This window comes from Mandrillus leucophaeus, unplaced genomic scaffold (genome assembly GCF_000951045.1).
Source record: "Mandrillus leucophaeus isolate KB7577 unplaced genomic scaffold, Mleu.le_1.0 Scaffold859, whole genome shotgun sequence".
NCBI classification, from domain to species: domain Eukaryota; kingdom Metazoa; phylum Chordata; class Mammalia; order Primates; family Cercopithecidae; genus Mandrillus; species Mandrillus leucophaeus.
In genome coordinates this window covers 319,096-325,095 of record NW_012109352.1, presented here as the reverse complement: position 1 = coordinate 325,095, position 6,000 = coordinate 319,096, and the positions used below count along the sequence as shown (strand labels likewise).

Genomic DNA, 6,000 nt, shown 5'->3' with positions numbered 1-6,000 from the left:
AACACACAGAAATTATACATAGTCCCATAAACAAATCTTAAAACTTTCTACTTAGTGTATCACTGATTTTATATGGTTGCCTTAAAGTAATGGGTAAGTTTCTTTTTTCTTCTTTGAGACAGAGTTTCGCTCTTATTGCCCAGGCTGGAGTGCAGTGGCATGATCTTGGCTCACCACAACCTCCGCCTCCCAGGTTCAAGCGATTCTCCTGCCTCAGCCTCCTGAGTAGCTGGCATTACAGGCATGCGCCACCACACCTGGCTAATTTTATATTTTTAGTGGAGACGGGGTTTCTCCATGTTGGTCAGGCTGGTCTCTAACTCCTGACCTCAGGTGATCCGCCCACCTCGGCCTCCCAAAGTGCTGGGATTACAGGCGTGAGCCACTGTGCCCAGCCCATGATATTGTTAAACAGATAACCCTAAATGTAGTATATGTAAAACACTTCAAACTGACGAAATGTACTTTCATTTTTATTGAAATGTGGCTGGGTGTGGTGGTTCACGCCTGTAATCCCAGGACTTTGGGAGGCTGAGGCAGGCAGATCACTTGAGCTCAGAAGTTCATGATGAACCTGGGCAGCATGGTGAAACCTTGTCTCTACAAAAAAACACAAAAATTAGTTGGGTGTGGTGCTGGGCACCTGTAGTCCCAGCTACTTGGGAGGGGTTGAGACAGGAGCATAGCTTGAACCCAGGAGGTCGAGGCTACAGTGAGCCAAGATCACGCCACTGCACTCCAGCCTGGGTGACAAAGTGAGGCCCTGTCTCAAGAAAAAAAAAAATACAGAAGAGAAAAGCACAATATAGACATTATATGGAGAAAGCTGTGTGTCTTTCCCCTCTATCCCTTTAAACCCTCTCTCATTGTCTTAGGGAAACCACTATTAATGCTTTCTTAATTTTTAGGAATTTTATTGTATAGTAAATGCAAAATGGAAGCATCTTCAACTTACATCTGCAAGTGCCACTTAATACTATATGTTTTTATCTTATGCACTTTCAAGGAAAATTGCATTTACTGGTATTGTTATTTTTCTTGTTTAAAGTGAGTTTGCTTCTTTTTAATCTTTGAAGGATGTGAAAAAGTGCTTTTATGTTTATCATTATTTATAGAGTATGCTTTATTAATTTCTTTTTCTTTTTCTTTTTTTTTTTTTTTTTGAGATTGAGTCTTGCCGTATTGCCTAGGCTGGAGTAGAGTGGCGTGATCTTGGCTCACTGCAATCTCCTCCACCTCCTGGGTTCAAGCGATTCTCCTGCCTCAGCCTCCTGAGGTGCTGCCACCACACCCACCTTTTTTTTTTTTTTTTTTTTTGGATTGTTAGTAGAGACATGGTTTCACCATGTTGGCCAGGCTAGTCTTGAACTCCTGACCTCAGATGATCCGCCTGCCTTGGCCTCCCAGAGAGCTGGGATTTACAGGCGTGAGCCACCACTCCTGGCCAATATATTTGTATTTTTTATGTTCGTAAGTTCACGTCATTCAAAAATCTTTATATCCGGTTTCTACCTATTTGAGATCATATCCTATGAATTGGTTTTTAAATTTAAAAAAATCATATTGGGGAGAAAATTATTCTGTAATGTTTGTTCAAGAAAGCAGCAAACTAGACTGAGCGCAGCGGCTCACGCCTGCAATCTCAGCACTCTGGGAGGCTGAGGCTGGCGGATCACTTAAGGCCAGGAGTTCAAGACCAACCTGGCCAACATGACGAAACCCCGTCTCTACTAAAAATACAAAGATTAGCCGGATATGGTGTCGTGCACCTGTAGTCCCAGATGCTCAGGAGGCCGAGGTGGGAGAATCACTGGAACCTGGGAGGCAGAGGTTGCAGTGAGCCGAGATTGCACCACTGCACTCCAGCAAGTGCAGTGAGACCCAGCCTCTAAAATAAACAAAGCAGCAAACTAATTTTTTAAGCAAAAAAAAAAAAAAAAAAGGCTACCAGTATCGTGTGAAATTTAGAGCCCTACTTCTAAAATACTGTTGCTGCATAAGAATAGGAGTTTGTATTGTTGTATTATGAAATCCATATGTTCATTTCGTGAAGTACTGGGGAATTTGCTCTGATGAGAGTTTCTCTTGTCCCTTGTTTAAATTCCTGGTCCCCCCTTTTAATACTTGGAGTTGCTCTCTGTTTTCCTCTTAATGTTTACCTGGTGGTATCTGGGTCCTTAAGCAAGTCTGCCAAGCAGATTAGAAATACTGTTGTAGGAAATCATCTAGTGTTTCTAAAGAGATCCCCAAGAAGAGGTTCGCACTAGCCCATCAGCATCTGGACCTTTATGTCCAGAAGCACTAAGATTCTGGGCATTTATGCTAGCCATTTGGAATCCCAGCACATTACTGATCTCGGAAAAGGCAAAAAAGATCTATGTGTAGGTCAGTTAGAGAGCAAAAGTAGCTGCGCACGGTGGCTCACGCTTGAAATCTCAGCACTTCATGAGGTCAAGGCGGGAGGATCACTTGAGGCCAGGAGTTCAAGGCCAGCCTGGGCAACATGGCAAAACTCATTCTCTGCAGAAAATACAAAAATTAACCAGTTATGGTGGTGTGCATATGTGGTCCCAGCTAATCTGGAGGCTGAGGTGGGAGAATCATTAGAGCTCTGGGGGTCAAGGCTGCAGTGAGCCGTGATCACACCAGTATACTCCAGCCTGGGCAACAGAGTGAGACCCTGTCTCAAAAATAAAAAGAGAACAAAAGTGTAAAGGGTATGCTGTGATAGAACTGGCCAGAGGTAAGATAACCAGTTATAAAAGGGATTGTGCAGAAAGAAGGGGCAGGAATTCAGAAGGCTACCTTCTGTATGATTCCATACATACGATGTTCTAGAAAAGGCAAAACTGAGGGACAAGGAACACAGCAGTGGTTGCTAGAGGTGGGGGGAGAGGTTGATTATAAAAGGAGGAACTTCAAGGGGTGAAGAAACTGTTGTGGTGGTGGTTACATGAGTTTAGGCGTTTGTCAAAACTCATAGTACTGTCTGCCAAAAAAGTACGTTTTATTGTACATAGATGTGAACAAAAACCAAGAAGATGAAGGAAACGCAGTTTGTCATTTGATAATGGTTACATAAAGTTCAGAAGAGGGCTGAGCGCAATGGCTCACACCTGTAATCCCACCGCTTTGGGAGACCAAGGCAGGCAAATCACTTGAGGTCAGGAATTCAAAACCAGCCTGGCCAACATGGTGAAACCTCATCTCTACTAAAAATACAAAAAATTAGCTGGGTGTTGTGGTGTGCGTCTGTTGTCTCAGCTACTAGAGAGGCTGAGGCAGGAGAATTGCTTGAACCCAGGAGGCGGAGGTTGCAGTGAGCCGGGATTGCACCACTGCACTCCAGCCTGGGCAACACAGTGAGGCTCTGTCTCAAAAAAAAAAAAAAAAAAAGTTCAGAAGAGGATGAGTCTCATCCAGGTTCTGTTCTTTAAAATCTTATTTTCAGTGGTTATGGGGAATTACCTTATCTGTAGAGGGATACTAAAACATGCACTTTTAGATATTTTGGCTATTGTTCAAATATAAAAATAGGCCAGGCGCAGTGGCTCACACTTGTAATTCCAGCACTTTGGGAGGCCAAGGTGGGCAGATCACTTGAGGTCAGGGGTTCAAGACCAGCCTGGCCAACATGGCGAAACCCTGTCTCTACTAAAAATACAAAAATTAACCTTGCATAGTGGCACACCGTGTAGTCCCAGCTACTCAGGAGGCTGAGGCAGGAGAGTCACTTGAACCTGGGAGGTGGAGGTTGCAGTCAGCCGAAATGGTGCCACTGCACTCCAGCCTGCGCGACAGACTGAGACTCTCTCAAAAAAGTGTGTGTGTGTAGAAATTGTTCAGATAGTTCAGAAGGTTATACAATGAAAAGAAAAAACCTTTACTCCCACCCAGGCCCAGTCATGTTCCCCAGATGTCATCACTCTTTAACATTTTCCTCTGTATACGTATATATAGTGCTGTTCTGTGCTGGCTTTTTTACAGAATTTATCTCGGAGATGTCAGCACATCAGTGCATGTAAATCTACCTCATTCTTTTTATTGAGTGCATATTTTCTGATGTGGAGTATTTCCTAATTTATGTGAGCAATCTGCATTAATGGCTGTTCGAATGGCCTGTGCCAGGAGAAGACTGGAAACAAGACAGCAGTGAATATTTGTGTGCATTCAACTTTGTGACCTGTCTAAATATAGCTGGCGATAGGACATCACCGCAAGTGTCATTATTGGGCTGAAGTCATACACGGTTTCCATTTTGATATGGATGATGCCATACCGCCCTCGAGGGAGGTCAACAAATTTGTATTCCTATTAGCTGGCATATGGGAGTTCAACATGCACATAGAGATTTGTGAGTAGGGCCAGTTGCAGTGGCTTACACCTATAATCCCAGCACTTTGAGAGGCTGAAGTGGGAGCATTGCTTGAGGCCAGGAGTTTCAGACCAACTTGGGCAACATAGCAAGACTCCATCTCTACAAAAAATTTTTAAAAATTAACCGTGCAAGATGATGTATGCCTCTAGTCCCAGCTTCTTAGGGGACTGAGGTGGGACAATCACCTGAGCCCAGGAATTTGAGGCTACCGTGAGCTCTCGCACCACCACACTCCAGCCTGGGTGACGGGGCAAGACCCAGTCTCAAAAAAACAAAGAAAAAAATTCATGAGTAAAGTATAGTTTGTGACTTGAGTCAAATTTATCCTCACTTTCTGAAAGCATTCATAATAGAAATTTAATTATAAGATGAAAATTAGCAAATTATGTGTTAATAAAGTTGGTATTCTGAGGTTTGTGGGGGCAACTTAAAAAATCTTGATTTTTAAAGTTAATTTTTACAAATCTTGATTTTTAATTTACTTGAGGAGTAAAATTTTTTTAAAGAAATTATTTCATTTTCCCTGTATTTTTTAATATTTTTATTGTGGTAAAACATGTAAAAATATACATAAAATTTGCCATTTAAACTATCTTAAATGCATAATTCAGTGGCATTATATTCACAGTGTTGTACAGTCATCACCACTATCTGTTTCCAAATCAAGCAATATTTTTTAAATTATGGCAAAATGTGCGTAACATAAAGCTAACGATTTTAACCATTTTTAAGCATACAGTTCAGTGGCATTAAGTATATTCACATTTTGGGGAAACATCACTACCATTCATCTTGAGAATTTCTTCATCTTCCCAAACTGAAACTCCTTACCCCAACCTCCCCTTTCCTCACCTCCTGGCAACCTCCATTCTGCTTTCTGTCTCTGTGGTTTTATCTACTTTAGGTATCCATGTATATTTTTTCTATGTCAAAAATTGCTTTGAAAAACACATAGCACAGATTGCAAAGATAAATGTGGGCTCTCTTATAAGAATGCCACAAATTTTACATTTTTCTTTGCTTCTGCTTCTCGGAGTGCATGCTGTTGTCATGGAAAGCAGACATTCTGTGGTAGCCCAGGTTCTGGAACAGTGCCTAGAATAGCTGCTCACCGTGTGTTTGCCAGGTGAACTGATGGATATATGAAAACAGTATACTGTGTGACAACACTTTTGTTATTCCATAGGACGTGGACATCTTCCAGCAACAGATCTCGAGAAGACAGCTGGCTAAAATCCTTATTTGTCCGGAAAGTTGATCCAAGAAAAGATGCCCACTCCAATCTCCTAGCCAAAAAGGAAACAAGCAATCTATACAAATTACAGTGTGAGTGACAGGTTTGCTATCTTCATAGTTGACTTTTTTTTCCGTTTGTTCCTAAGTTTATCGTTGAATTTTCTTTTGTTTCAGTTCACAATGTTAAACCGGAATGCCTAGAAGCATACAACAAAATTTGGTGTGTATACCAAACTCTCCTTTCCTTGGGGAAAATAATGACTTTATTTGTGAGTTAATTCCACTAACACTTGATAGCATAGAGAGAGAGCTTTTCATCCCTCTCTTTTGAAGTTGAACATTCAGAGGCTCTTAAACTGAGCTTCGTGTGGGATTGCCAAAGGCAT

At 41.8% G+C, this 6,000-nt stretch overlaps 1 protein-coding gene across 1 annotated transcript in view; it reads left to right on the top strand.

The window, feature by feature from the left end:
• GBAS (glioblastoma amplified sequence) overlaps nucleotides 1-6,000 on the top strand; it is a 54,212-nt gene that overhangs the window by 24,813 nt on the left and 23,399 nt on the right. Inside the window, exons 2-3 of the mRNA XM_011968762.1 lie at nucleotides 5,565-5,704; nucleotides 5,789-5,834. The gene's annotated coding sequence lies outside the window, so the exon portion shown is untranslated. The remainder of the gene's footprint in view (nucleotides 1-5,564; nucleotides 5,705-5,788; nucleotides 5,835-6,000) is intronic.